The 14,735-nt window shown below is 35.4% G+C and overlaps 1 protein-coding gene and 1 long non-coding RNA gene across 3 annotated transcripts in view; one reads left to right on the top strand and one right to left on the bottom strand.

Annotated features, from left to right (window-relative positions):
- Nucleotides 1-326: 326 nt before the first annotated feature.
- LOC149137165 (uncharacterized) lies at nt 327-8,222 on the bottom strand. The gene is made up of 2 exons (XR_016240684.1): nt 6,839-8,222; nt 327-759 (listed from the first exon to the last, which is right to left on the bottom strand). It is a non-coding gene; the product is annotated as an uncharacterized LOC149137165 (long non-coding RNA).
- LOC106873213 (T-complex protein 11-like protein 1) overlaps nt 2,521-14,735 on the top strand; it is a 51,320-nt gene continuing 39,105 nt past the window's right edge. Inside the window, exon 1 of one of the 2 annotated variants that reach the window (XM_014920458.3) lies at nt 2,521-3,079. The gene's annotated coding sequence lies outside the window, so the exon portion shown is untranslated. Of the gene's footprint in view, nt 3,080-4,265; nt 4,825-14,735 lie in introns of those variants that run through there. The other variant, XM_089347223.1, reaches the window with a different exon arrangement.

Raw genomic sequence — 14,735 nt, 5'->3', positions numbered from 1 at the left:
ACACTGTGAAAGCAATAAACTTTTCACAGATGTAATTATGAAAGAATCTACAACTGAAGGAAATAGTTATCATCGAATTCGATGATCTACCATAAAACTACTACCTACTTTTAGGAGTAATATTTCGTTATAGGTCTCGTAACTATCATTTATTAACTTGTTTTATCGACGTTCTCGGCAGTTTAGGGCAAATTTATTTCTTCACTTATTTATTCACTTATTTATTTCATATGCTGGAGATTGCCAGCATTATCAATCAAATATACGAATCGTAAAAAAGTACAAAAACAGGATATACACAGGCATGCAAGAAGTAAATAGACAACTTTAATTTTCAAAATCTTTTATTTGATACTAATTGGTTGAAAGAGAGGTTTTCTTCTAGCTGCTCGTCCATAATACCCAAGCTTATGCAGATATGTAACACACGTTCTTGGACTAACTTCTAATTGTTTTGCAATGTCAGAAGCCTTCGAACGGGGTTCGTTTTCCACAATTCTCTTCAAACAGCGAAACTTCCTTTCCGAGGGTCCAGGTCGTCCGGGACGAGAATCTGTTGATTATTTTCCTTGGCTTTTGAATTGCACTATAATTCTATTAATAGTAGCAAGAGCAATTTGAAGATTTTCGGCAATTTTTCGCTGGCTAAGACCAGCCTCAGATTGCCCAACAGTACGACCTTTTTGAAAATCTGACAGTTCTGCTGAATTTTTTGTGCGTGGCATGGTTACTCTCCGCAAAGGTTTAATATAATGGCACCTGGAATGAAAAAGAATAATTACATTGTAAATTCTATACCGCTGAAAACATATTAAGACGCTTAGATCAGAAATTTTGAAAATTAAAGGTGTCTATTTACTTCCTTTGTGTGTGTGTGTGTGTGTGTGTGTGTGTGTGTGTGTGTGTGTGTGTGTGTGTGTGAGTGAGTGTGTGTGTGAGTGCGTGCGTGCATAAGCATGTATATATATATATATATATATATATATATATATATATATATATATATATATATATATATATATATATATATATATATATATATGTATTTGCACGCACGTAGGTATGTGTTTGACTATTCGGCTCTTTCGATCAGATGAAAGACAATGCCGGCAATCACCAGAGCATGAAAAGTTTTTTTTTTTTAATAATAAATAGATATTTTCCCCCTTAAATTGCTGCCGGATCCATTCCCTGTAAAGTCACTTCACTTTCCTTTCCGTTCTAATTCCTTTTGAAAAGATATGAAAGTCACAAACTCTTATTGCTCACCTCCTATATGCAAAATATTTAAATTTTCATTAAACCCCACCACATTATTTTCAAACAAGAAATTTATGAGCCTTACCACCCCTTTCAGATTTTATATATTTCTTATTAATTTTGTAAAACGGTAAACACTCTTATATAATAAATGTCAATGTCAGTGAAAAAAAAATTTTTTTTCAAAATAATAACGATGTGCGACTTGAACGAAACAAAGTAAAGAGTTATATCTAAGCTAGGTGCCTTACATTAATTTATTCATATATCAACGAAATTGACTTACATAATCCAGAATTACTAATAAAGCGACGATTCAATCGATTGTAAGTCGTACAAAAATTGCCTTGGATCATAAATAGCAGATGGTCAAAGATAGTTGCAGAAATGTGACCAGCTGATGGCTGTTAATAAATCGAGTCTCGACTCAGCCAAACATCCAACTGAGCATCACCCTTCAAGCTATTACTTCTCCTCTCGAAATGTTACCAAGACTTCACGCAAATCACACCCAACCGTCTGAAAATAATGTAGTTCTACAAACATTGGATAAAAGACCGGAGGGTAACGGCTAAAATGCCTTTTACCCTAGCACAGCTTGTGCAAGACTGACTTCAGGCTGAACATCAATTTCGTTTTTTGAATTTTCCCTTCAATTCAGATTAATTTCCTCAGGCATAAACACGTTATTTAAAGATGTGCGACTTGAACGAAACAAAGTAAAGTTGACCCCTATGGGATTTGAACTCACAACCAAGAGGGGTGAGGGTGGGGGAATCTACCCTATCGTTGCAAGGCATTTTTTTTCAGCGCTCTTGTCTTCATCCCCCTTTTTATGGTTCTTCTCAATGAAATATAACGTTTTATCTCTTACTATTCTTCGATTGATATGATTTTACAGCAAAATTTACTTGAAAGACATTGCTTCGATTACGTTGACAACAAAACCATAAAAAAGACAAAACAGCAATACCTAACGGTAGAATTTAGATATAACTCTTTCTCTTTTGTTTGTTTTTTTTTTCGGTATCTCTAGCTTTCTCATACCTTATTCTTACTTTCCATATCACCTCTCACTTTCTATTCCTCCCCGCTCCATCATATCATGTGTTTTATCTTATTTGTCCGTTCTTCTTCTCTCTCCCTCTCTCTTTCTAGCCGTATTTTGAGGTCTGCTTATGTGCGTTGTAGAAGGATAGGGAGGACAATAACAACAAGTTATAATCAACCAATCAATGTATCACTAGTGGTTGTGACGTCACTTCCGTAAACAACATTTGAGCGTTAGTTTGTGTGCTCTTATGCCCATCGTAATTACATCGCATATGTATACCACATATATAATATATATACTTACATATATGTTTAGATAAGAGGGCAGTGGTTTTGTAGAATCAACTCAACTTCAACATATAGACCCCTAAATGTGTACTCTATATAAATGTTTGAACGTAACATAGTTTGTACTTCGTAATTGTTCTAACGTCAACTAATCTAACCAACCAGCCAACCAACCAACCAACCTTTTGTTGTGGTTTTTTAAAAAATAACCAATCAACAAAACCAAAAAAACAGAAGAACCACGATAATCATTCACAGAACGCCAAGTCGAACAAGGCATATAATATATTGTGTACGTTCGACAACAAGATCAAAGCTTTATTTTTTCAAAAATTTATAGCATATTCCATTTTTCATGCCTCAATTTCAAAAAGAACCAAAATATAAGTCAGAATAATAATAACAAAAATAGTCTTCTTGAATTATTGTGGTTCCGTGTGGGTTAAATTACCTTTCTCTACTCCCCAGGAAAATACAGGTGAGTGAGGTCGAATTGGTTCCTTCTATGTTGTATTAGACCGACCAGATAAGACTTTACGAAGTGACTTGTAGATTGTTCTGAATTAGCTCATTTGTTATCTGTTGCTTGCACGTCTATTTATATTTTGTTTTGTGTGTGGTCTTTGTATAGAACAATGTTGATTTCTATTGTCTTGGAGTACGGCCCGTTTTGTTTTTGTGAGGAAAGAAGAGTTTATGAAAATCATCTCCGTCGGTCTTTGAGAGATGAAAGCTGAAGGCAAACATTGTGAGATTTGAACTATATTCAAGGATCGCCCTCTGCCTCGAACCTAAAATATAGGAAGGCGAAGCTGAATGTTTTATGGTTGTTTCAGCAGATGTTTTTTTTTTTTTTTTTTTTTTGATTGGGCATAGTGAAAGGGAGATGAAAGTTGTGATGATTATGCCTTTTCCTATATTGTAAGGATCATAAAGTATAATATATACATGAATAGCATCTGCCAAGACCATAAAGCTCATGTTGGTGTTCGGAGACTTGCCAGGTGGAACCCTTATATGATAAAAACGGTTCCAATTCTGGCTTAGAACCGAAATCGTGTGTTGATATGTTTCTTTTTTTACTTCGACACAAAGTGACATATTTCTAGGGGGTGTAGAAATGAGTGTGTTGCTTATGCCTTTACTAAAAGCATATGCAATACTAAATGAAAGGAATGGCTTCAGCTGCGAATCATAACCGTTTATGTAGAAATATAGTTTTTTGTTTATCTCAGCTAATTGGAAGTCAGTTTAGATCGAGCAGATTTTTTAAAATAATCTTTCGTTTTTAAGAGAATGAAGGGCAATTTAGCTGCTATTTCGATTTATGTATATAGTCCTTCGTTGACTCGTGTCTAGAAATACTTTTCAGTGGTAGTAGAATAGCTGCCACCCACCCACCCTCTCTCTCTGAGGTATTTTACCCCTTTACGTTACAATACAATTCTATTTTTCTCATTGCAAAAGCTTTTACAAACTGTTTAAACTGAATATATAAAATTAAAATGGTTCACTATTTTAATTTCGATATTATCCTGAAATTGTCTTAAATTGAAATATCACTTTTTATGATGTTATTCTTAATGCACGATGGGGTGTGGAAGACTGGCGTGTTGAGACCTGCCAAAACAGAAACTAAAAGATCGTTCCCCCAAATTCAAAAATAAACTAAAAAAAAACAAAAACCCACACACTTTCGAATCGCACTCCAAAACTTAATTAGTATCTTCCTATATATGTGACTGACTTTTTGCTTCATTTATATTTCTGTCCGTCTATAAATGTATTTGTCTGTGTCTGACTAGTCATATATATGTGTGGTAGTAAACGAAGGATATATAATTAAAACCTATGAGTCCTGTTGTGCTTATGCATTGTGGGTTTAGACGATAGATGTTTTCTGGACAGAAAGTCGGTTCATTGAAAATAATATTCCTGAAAGAACTGGCTCCAACATTTAGACAGAACAAAGGACATTATAGTGAGAATGAATTAAAAAAATACCTTCCATGGATTTGAACTCTTGACCAACTAGCTGGTAGACACACAAAGAGAGAGAGAGAGGAGCATGTTTACAAATGAATGGAATAGAAACGTCCTATAACCTTAAATGGATCGTTCGGCCTTTTCTGTTCTTCGTCTCCGAGCTACTACACACGAATGCTAAGTGTATGGAACTGAATCAACCAGATATCGAACTTATACCACAGGCACTGATTGCATGTATGTATTATACTAGAATGTGGAATGTCTGACACCCAACACATAGAATTCCTAGTCCAGCTCATAAACGCATCTCTAAATTTATAGAACTGCTCGGAAGTTCGGTTTTTTTTTTTTTTCATATATATATATAAGATTTATATAGTTTCTATGACTTTTATTCTTGTATTCTTTTAGAAAACATTATGCTGTTATGGAAACAATTTTAACACAACATCGACGTAACACACATACACACCTATGTATGTATGTATGTATGTATGTATTGGTTTCGAATTTTGGTACAAGGTCAGCAATTTCGGGGATGGGACTCGTCGATTACATCGATCCAAGTACTCAACTGGTACTTATTTTATTGACCCGGGAAGGATGAAAAACCAAGTCTACATCGGGGTCAGTTGAACTCAGAATGTAAAGTCGGAAGAAATGCCGCTATGCATTTTGTCCGGGTGCATTGGCGATTCGCCAGCTCGCCGCTTTCTATATTGTGTAAAATATTGGTTTCAATTTTTAGCTCAAGGCCAGCAATTTCCGGGGCGGGGGTAAGTCGATTATATCGACTTGTGCTCAACAGGTACTTCGAAAGGCAAAGTCGACCTCGGCGGAATTTGAACTCAGATCGTAAAGCGGACGAAATACCGCTAAGCATTTTGCCCAGCGTTTAGCCCTGAGTCAGTCTTGACTGAGCAGATCTATGATCAGAGGCATTCGGACCATGATTAACCAGTCTTTTTACCGATCACTGTGTATCTAAGACTAGACTATATTATCTATCGTGTCCTTCTTTTTGAAGGTGGAACTTACCCTTTTTGTATGTGTTCGTTTGTTTTATTTCTCGACAATTATCTCCGACTTTCTGAGAAGTGGCCTCCTAATTTGACTAGCATGAGGGGAACATTTGCCCAGAAAGGCTAATAGTCAGGTTTATTACCTTTTTAGGAGGATATCTAATTTATTAATTCATGTTTTCATATTAAAATATATTTGTATCAATGCTTCAGTAATATTTTTCCTTGTTTGTGTTTACTGTTTTGTATTGCTGCAGTCTGTTACCGATTGATTTAGTACCAATCGAAGGTGTTTATGTCCGAATTCTTAAATAAACAAGACACCGGAACAATACACATGCTCATGAGTCATCAAAGACGCCGCAATGTGGTTGCTCGATATGCTAGAAATAACAGCCAACTTGCCCTGCCGTCTTAAAAATAATAAATGTTGGGTTACGATGCAATGTCTGAAAATGAGGAGCCCTTTTGATTAATCGTCTGCCCAATTCAGATCTGTTCTGGAGCTAAACAAGAGGAAAACATTTCTAAATTTAGTCTAAATGTAAAAGATTATAGGCCAGTGTTTTGAACCGTTGACTTGCCTGATTAGTAAAATTTAGTTTTTGGATTAACGTTTTTCCTTTAAAGTAAACAATCAGTGCATTGCAATGTCATGAATATTTAGTCTGAGTGCAAATATCCTGGCTGACAGTCGACTAATTGAAAGTTATAATTTAATTATCAATCCCAGCTTGTTCCTCCCCCTCCCACTACCTCATTCCAAAATAGAATTGGGCCAAATTACCCTGCTTTTGTTCTATGAACCTTGTAGTTTTAACTGTTAGGGTACAGTGACCATTTCTGACCCTGTTTTACTGAATCTATACCCTCACTTCTATCAGAATATTACATAATTCTTCAACTCTTTATTATTGTTGATGTTGTTTTTACGCCTCAGGTTAACGTCCTTCCGTATGAGTATGTGACGATGTAAATGTGTATCAGATTAAAAAAGAAATAGCATTCACTGTACGTCTATTGTGATAGTGTGTTAATTCGGTTAATATTTCTCGTTAATTAGTCTTTCTGTAATTGAATTTAATTAGTATTTCTTTTAACAGAGTTGTATGTAAATGTTTGTGGATATACGTTTATGTACATATGTGTATCTATTACATGTGTTTATTCCTATGTATGTATGTATGCAATTGTGTGCATGTGTATATATAAATAGCACTTGTTACCTTCGTACCTTCCTTCATTTCAAAAATTTTGCTAACATGATTCTTTTTTTTAAACTCTGCTCTTTCTCATTCGGTAATATCTGTATGGAAAGTACTATTTACATTAATTAAGTCCACAGGTTATTTATTTATCCGAATAAATAGGGAAAGTAATCCAAAACAGGAGTAAGTTCAAATCCGAAGGCCTCTGTTAACTGCGAAGTGTGGTTCACTGATGTTATTCCTGCAGCACACTAAAGCTGAATTGCGGATAGAAACGGCAAACACGTTTTATTTAGACCCATCGTTTACTGAGCATGCGTATCTATTTATAATAAAGTATAGAACAAAATTATTTGAAAACTACAAATGTAACGTTAATTCATCCATAAAAAAATAAATCATTTGTTTGTGGACACCTTTTGAGTTTCTGCATGTCCTACATGGTGGTGTTATACTACTCAAAGTTGTTATGAAGATTAGCGTGATTTAGCAGTGTTGGAAATTGAATATTGACAGCATTAGTTCCTAGCAATTCACCATCAATTTCTCCAGTTACTGATAATAGAGAACATTTTTGTCTGAGCAATTCTGTTAATAAAAACCAATTTTAAGCGTTCAGTTTCTGAGTCATCTTTGGGAAGAATTTACTTGAAGGAAGATGCAAACTGAGCTTTAGAGGGAAATCTTTAGCTAGTTCTTGTTTCTTGTTTAGATTTAAAAATTTAGCCATGTCTTAGATAAGTCTTTCTGTGAGTTTATTTTTTTAACAGTGCAGTGAAAATTTTCAGTTGAATAATCCTACATTGTTATAGAATGTAGGACATCTCTGAGTTTCATGATTGCAGTGATGCCACATAATACAAGTAATTTTGACCGAATAAATTTGGGCTTTACGTCATAACTGTTTTGACTGTACTGTTAATTGTAAAGTGTATCTGACAGGAGCAGAAGATGGTGGAACTGTTGAACTTGAAATGCCCTGAAAATTGAAGGTGTGAAATGACTTGTTGAATGGAGAAAAGAGATCACACTCAGTGATAGTTGCTATGTATGCATGCAATTGTGTACATGTGTATATAAATAGCACTTGTACCTTCCATCATTTAAAAAATTTTGCTAACATGATTCTTTTTTTTTTAATTCTACTCTTTCTCATTTCGTGATATCTGTATGGAAAATACTATTTGCATTAAATCCACAAGTTATTTATTTATCCGAATAAATAGGGAAAGTAATCCAAAACAGGAGTAAGTTCAAATCCAAAGGCCCCTGTTAACTGCATAGCATGGTTCACTGACATTATCCCTGCAGCACAGATAGAAGTAGCAAATACGTGGAAGTTTCAGGAACTGAGTGGCATGCTGAGGGGGACAGTGTTATTGAAACTGAAGGAAAAATTTATACTGCTTATAACAGAATTGGTGACAAGAAAGGGCTAGAAAGAATAAAAATGGTGTGGTGGATGAGTCAAAATGGAATAGACTGTCATAGGGCCTACAGGACTTGTATTTTAGTTGGGAAAATGGACTTAAAATGCTTGTTGTAGGCATGCATGCAACCATCTGCTTTTTCAATATTGTAACTCCATTGTTTGTATTAATTATTAGAGTTGCAAATTTCTGTTATCAATTTGTTGTAATTACATTAATTAAATATGTCCACAATAATAATTTATTTAGCCAACTGCCTCAAAGCAATGAGTAATAGAGAATAGAGTTGATAATTCCATATCAGAATAAATTCAAATCTTCAGATATCTATCATAACTATATGTCATGGTCCAACAGTGGCTTCCCAGTGGAATGCTAAAACTATTCCCCTGATAGAAACAGTATGTTTAATTCACATCCATAGTTTACTGTACACTTGTATACATTAATGATAGAATAGGGAATAAAATAAACAATTACTTAGTGAAGTATGAAAACAAAAGGCAAACCATTGACATATACCTATCATGTGCATAGACTCAATGTGAAATAAAAGGCATCTCATATCAGCTAAGTTGCAAAACTACCAAGAAAGTTTAGAAAGTGTCATTTAATTACTGGTTTCTCTATAAAATAGAGTGTTATGGTTTAGTTGTGTACCTCTGTTAGTATTTAGTACCAGATCAGCTGTAAACCACCCAATCTTTATGCATATAGGATTGCATTATGATTAAAATGTAATTTGAGGGAGATTTAGCTACTAGTTCTAACATCTCAAGTGGTGTGTATTTGCTTCTTTGTGGCTTGTGTAATCTCAGTCTGCCCTATGGCACATTGTTGGTTGCACACTGGCATGTGATCCACAAATCTTACTCTCCCTAATATGCCATGCAGCTTCCTATTTTAAGACATGACTGCACACTCAGTGTGGTATTTTTTTTATAACTACCCCATCGTCCAAAACAAACTCCATGTAGTCAGGGCAGTGTCCTCTCATCTTGATTGCTACTTTTACTACATTTCAACTGTGTATGCTTCTCCCTCCTCAGGTGTTTTGTGATTCACCTTAGTTCCTTACTTGGAGTTGAATTCATAACCTCTAGGTGACTGCACCACATTTCAGTGCCTTTATTCACTACACTATGCTTGTAAGCAGCAGTTTCAGAATGAATTTTTAAGACTTATAAACCTCCATTGAGGTTTAAAAGAACAAAATACTATTTTTATCCTAACAAGCACAAGCTTAATTGCAATTAAAGGAAGAAGAACACTAACAGGCATTATTTTTGCCCAGGATGTGGTACAAATGAATTCAAAATATCGGTCTTTGATAATGAGACTGTACAACTTGGAATTAATATCTTGCAAATACATTATTATTTTCTCTCTCTCCCTCTCCCCCTCTCTCTCTCTCTCACACACACACAAAAAAAAAAACGTTTTGACTTACTAGATCTGGAGGAACTTTGCAAGCCTTCCTACAACAGTGAAATTAATGCCATTAACATTCTTCATGAATCTATGTAAGTCAACATCTGCAGGAAAAATAGGGAGAAGGAGGGAATCCCAGAAGGCTGACCTGAGGAGGAAGAACTGGGTGTTGGGATTAGTTCAGGGCCAGAGGGCTGGACACAAAAAGGGTGATGAGAAGATGTCTGAGACAGAAATGACTGAATGGAGGTGATATGTGCTCAACCAGATCTAAGCAGTAGAAGCCATTATTGTAGTAATAGAAAAGGCAGAGAAGAAAGCACATCTGAGGACCAGAGGCTGGAACATGTTTGTGAATAATTTTATGCCAGTCAGTTGGCTGATCCTTTTCTGGATGTAGTTGAAGTTATGGCAATATTTACTTGCTTTAAATTTGTTTTGAAATGAAATTTCTTTGCACCACAATCTTCACAGTTGCTTTGTTAATGCTTGGCCCAAGACAATCCCCGATCAAATAAACCAACGATCAAAAGTATCCTAGCCATGACTACCTTGTCTTTTTATTCAGCTACAGTGTACCTAGGACTACATTATCTAATGTGTCTTTTCCTGTTTTAGAGACAGCATGATGTGATCTAATGGGGATCTGGCTGTTATTTCTAACAGTCAAGTGATCAAATAGAGGCTTCTTACAGTTTTTAACTGTTTGCTGAAATTGAACTAACAAGTGAGTCTCTATGTAGTCACTTGACTTGCCTGAAATAACAGTCTAATTTCCCCTCAAATCAGACCTACCATCTTAAATAAAGATGATATTGGATGATAGTAGTTCCTGATACAGAAAATGGGAAGGTCATGGTTGGAATAGGTTTGAAAATAGGTCTGCTTGAACAGAGTTGACTGTTGCTGAAATATTATTCTCAGTATTATTTATAATTATAGTCACACTTTATTTAAAAAGTTGACACAATCTCTTAGCTTTATAGAAGAAGGAAAATAGGAAATAGTGACATTCATTCATTTCCAAGTGGTATAAATGTATCAAAGAGATTACCAACCAGAATCAAAACATGAGGAACTGTAAGGTTCTGAGAAATGGGAAGTTGTGATTTACATGATTTGCAAGGAATTGAAATTAAATTTCACTTATAATGTTCTTTTAATCATATATGAAGCCTGATAAATTTAGAAGAGATTAAATGAGAGATTTTCCATAAATGCTTTAGTGGAAGTAGTTCAGATTTGGAATAGATACAAGGCCATAAATGTATAAAGAAGAAGAATGAAATTATGTGTTGGAAGTTTCTATGTAGTTGCATAATATACCTGATAACTTTCTTATCCCTTTTGGTCCTACTTGGTTACAATCAACCCAAAACCATCCCTAGTTTCATGATACGAACATCCTGTTTTAAAGTGATTTGAAAACCTTCCATCAAAATTTTGTGGTAATTTATGTTTCAAATCCTAGCTTGATAATGACTGAGTTACTAAATTCTTTATTATTTTCAAAATTAATTGAAACCAAAGCAGTGTATTTCAGTTGAAATATGGTGACATAAGTGTTAAAAACTCACTTTTGACATTTAGTTTAATACTGCATGGTTTAGACTTTAGGATGATGTTTACTCATTAGAAGATAGAATGATTTTCTCAAGAAATGCCAATTCACTGTTTGCTTTACCCATTACAACTGATTCATTCAAGCACAGCTGTTAAGTATTACCCAACAATTATAGATTTATTTACCTCACTTGTAAATTCTTTATTTTTTAAATATATTTATATTCCATCTCAGCAGATATTTTTTTCAATATATTCAATATTTAAGATGGCAAGCTGACAGAATCGTTAGCATGCGGGGCAAAATGCTTAGCAGCATTTCATCTGTCATTAACATTCTGAGTTCAAATTCTACTGATGTCGATTTTGCCTTTTGGGGTCAATAAATCAAGTACTAGTTGAGCACAGGGATCGATCTTATTGACTTAACCCCTTCCCCCAAAATTGCTGGCTTTTGCCAAAATTTGAAATCAGTATATTCAAAATTTTTAAAATTTGTATACCAGCTTTTTGTTTTCTCCAGGCAGTCATGATTGATCACACCAAAGGTTAAAAGTAATCCATTTCTTTGATTTTGTTAGGCATGTGTGTGTGTGTGATCTAGTTTTTATTTTTTTCTTAAGAAGGGCACATAAAAGACACCATTTCGAGCGTGGCCGTTTTCGTGCGGGTGACACGGAAAAGCACCCACTACACTCTCTGAGTGGTTGGCGTTAGGAAGGGCATCCAGCTGTAGAAACTCTGCCAAATTAGATTGGAGCCTGGTGTTGCCATCCGGTTTCACCAGTCCTCAGTCAAATCGTCCAACCTATGCTAGCATGGAAAGCGGACGTTAAACGATGATGATGAAGGTAAAGTGTAATTTTAAGGTAATTTGGCTGTTAATCCCAGCTGATTAAGCATCTGTGTAATGGCTCTTCATTGCCTCATGAGGTTATCTTGTTGACTTCTACTATATCAGTAGGTTCTGGTGATCACTGCAGTGGAAGTGGAGTCAGTGAGAGTGCAGCAATTGTTCCTTTGTGCTTATTGATGGCTCTGCTACCCAGTACAGTGTTTGTTGCTGATGAGATTATTGATGCTTCTGCTAGTCTGTGTGTAGATGTGTGTGTTTTGTGTTTGACTGGACTGAGGGAGAAGGATAGTGTTGGGGTAGTGTTGAAGATATATTTGTGTTTTAGAGTTGATTTTATGTGTAGTAGAAGAGACTGCAATGGTTGGAGTTTGCTACAATAATAAACTATGCTCCTCACATGTCCACATTAACATTCATTTTAAATATGTTTATTTCATTGTGGTCTTGTACAGTTTGTAATGATGTGCTGCAGACGGTTTTATGTTTGCTATATAAATAAAAGGAAGTAGTTCATAATGGCAATTAAAACAGTCACAATCATCTGTAGGTGTCTGCTAATTATAATTTCCAACATAAGCACTAGGTTACTCATTTTTGAAGGGAGGGAACAATCAATTAAAATGTGACTTCAGTGGTACTTGACTGGTACTTTTCTTGTTAACACTAAAAAAGACAAAAGGCAAAGTTGTCTTTGGCAGGATTTCAACTTGGAATATAAGAGGATATAACTAAATAAAATAAGGCAATTTCTTTGCCATTGTATCAATTCTGCTAATCCACTGCCCTCAATAATCACTTCTGAGAAAGAAAAAAAAACCTCTCAAGTCAAGAGGGATGATATTTTTCACATAATTTGTTGCTAGCAAACTTGTCTGCCATGCTGTGTCAAGGGAAACATCTATAGAATTGATTTGCTTCTTGTAAGATGTTGCATGAACATGATGTTAGTTAATCAATGAACTTTGGCAATCCTCTCCAATATAAAACATGCAAACTTAAATCATTAAAATATATAATCATTCAACTCTAAAATTACTGGTCTTGAGCCAAAATTTAAAACCAGTATTTTTACTATTACCTTAATATAATTTACTATGAGATTGTTTTCAGGTCTGCGAAAGCAATGAGCTGGACAAAATGCTTATCAGCATTTCTTCCAGATTCACGTTCTGAGTTCAAATGCTGCTGAGGCCCACTTTGCCTCTGATTCTTTTTGGAGTTGATAAAACAAGTACCAGTTGAGCACTGGGGTCGACGTAATTATCTAACCCCCTCCTCCCAACAAAAATTGTAGGCCTTGTGCCTATAGTAGAAAGGATAATTATTAGGCCTGTACGAGTGGCACAGGTAGTTACATGCTGAGTAGTAATTAATTTCATTGATTAATGACTGAGTTCAAATCCTGCTAGGCAGCTTCAACATTGCATTTTATCCCACCATTGGTCTGCAGGAGATATTTGCTATATTTTGGTGTTAGGAAGGGCATCCAGCTGTAGAAGCTTTGCCAGATCGGATTGGAGCCTGGTACAGCCTTCTGGCTTGTCAGCCCCCAGTCAAACCGTCCAACCCATGCCAGCATGGAAAGCTGCCATTAAACGATGATTATGATGACGATGATGAGTTCAATAGACAACTGCTCCAACACATTATCTGTGTGTGTCTGTGTGCGCGCGCATCTGTGTGTGTGTGTGTGTAAGTGTGGATCACATTAACCAATAGAAATTTATGCAAGGTCAAGGGGTCACCAGCTGACCAGAGTATATCAAAACCCATGTAGTGTAGTGGACAGAGATGAAAACATCAGAACTTTTTGCTTAGTATATAGGATTTGATTAATGTTTGAGAAGTGTTCACATCAAAACACTAGCAACATTTAGTTGCAAACTTGTTACTTTTCATTCATCTCATTTTTTTCTTCTACTTAGCAACTTTTGTTTCTCCATATTTGTTTATCTTGTTCAGTGTTTCACAATACTAACAAATATTATTTCCATTTTCTCTCTTTGAACACAACAATGGTTGAGATTAAATAAAACTCAGGCTTGTTTCAATCATTGGACTGCTGGGGCTCTACTTTCATAGGTTTTGGCTGATTGCATTGGTTCCACTATTTATTTCAGTTTGGTACTTATTTTGTTAATTGCTGTTTATTGAACGACTAAGTTAATTTTGAAAATAAAGGGGCTTACAGTTTTTATACTGGTGTTTTGCTAACACCCCTCCACGTGTACTTGCACAGTTTCACACACACACACGCACACACACACGCACACACACACACACACACACACACACACACACACACAGTAGGGTATCCAGCCATAAAAATCATACCAAATCAGACATTCAGGCATTGGAGCTCCTCTGACTTGAAGGCTCCAGTCAAACCATCAAACTATGCAAACCTGGAAAACAGACATTAAACCACAATGATGATGTGTGTATATATATATGCATACATACACACAGATATGTCCATATATACACACACACATAACAGGCTTCTACATGGAATGTTTTTAATTTCACCCTCGAAAGCATTAGCCTACAGTATTAAACACTTGCCAAAGATGTTGCACAGTGGGATTGAATCTGGAACCATGTGGTTGTGAAACAGAATGCTTAACCACACAGC

Source organism: Octopus bimaculoides, chromosome 2 (genome assembly GCF_046866305.1).
Source record: "Octopus bimaculoides isolate indiv1 chromosome 2, ASM4686630v1, whole genome shotgun sequence".
NCBI classification, from domain to species: domain Eukaryota; kingdom Metazoa; phylum Mollusca; class Cephalopoda; order Octopoda; family Octopodidae; genus Octopus; species Octopus bimaculoides.
This window is presented reverse-complemented; position numbering and strand designations above follow the sequence as displayed.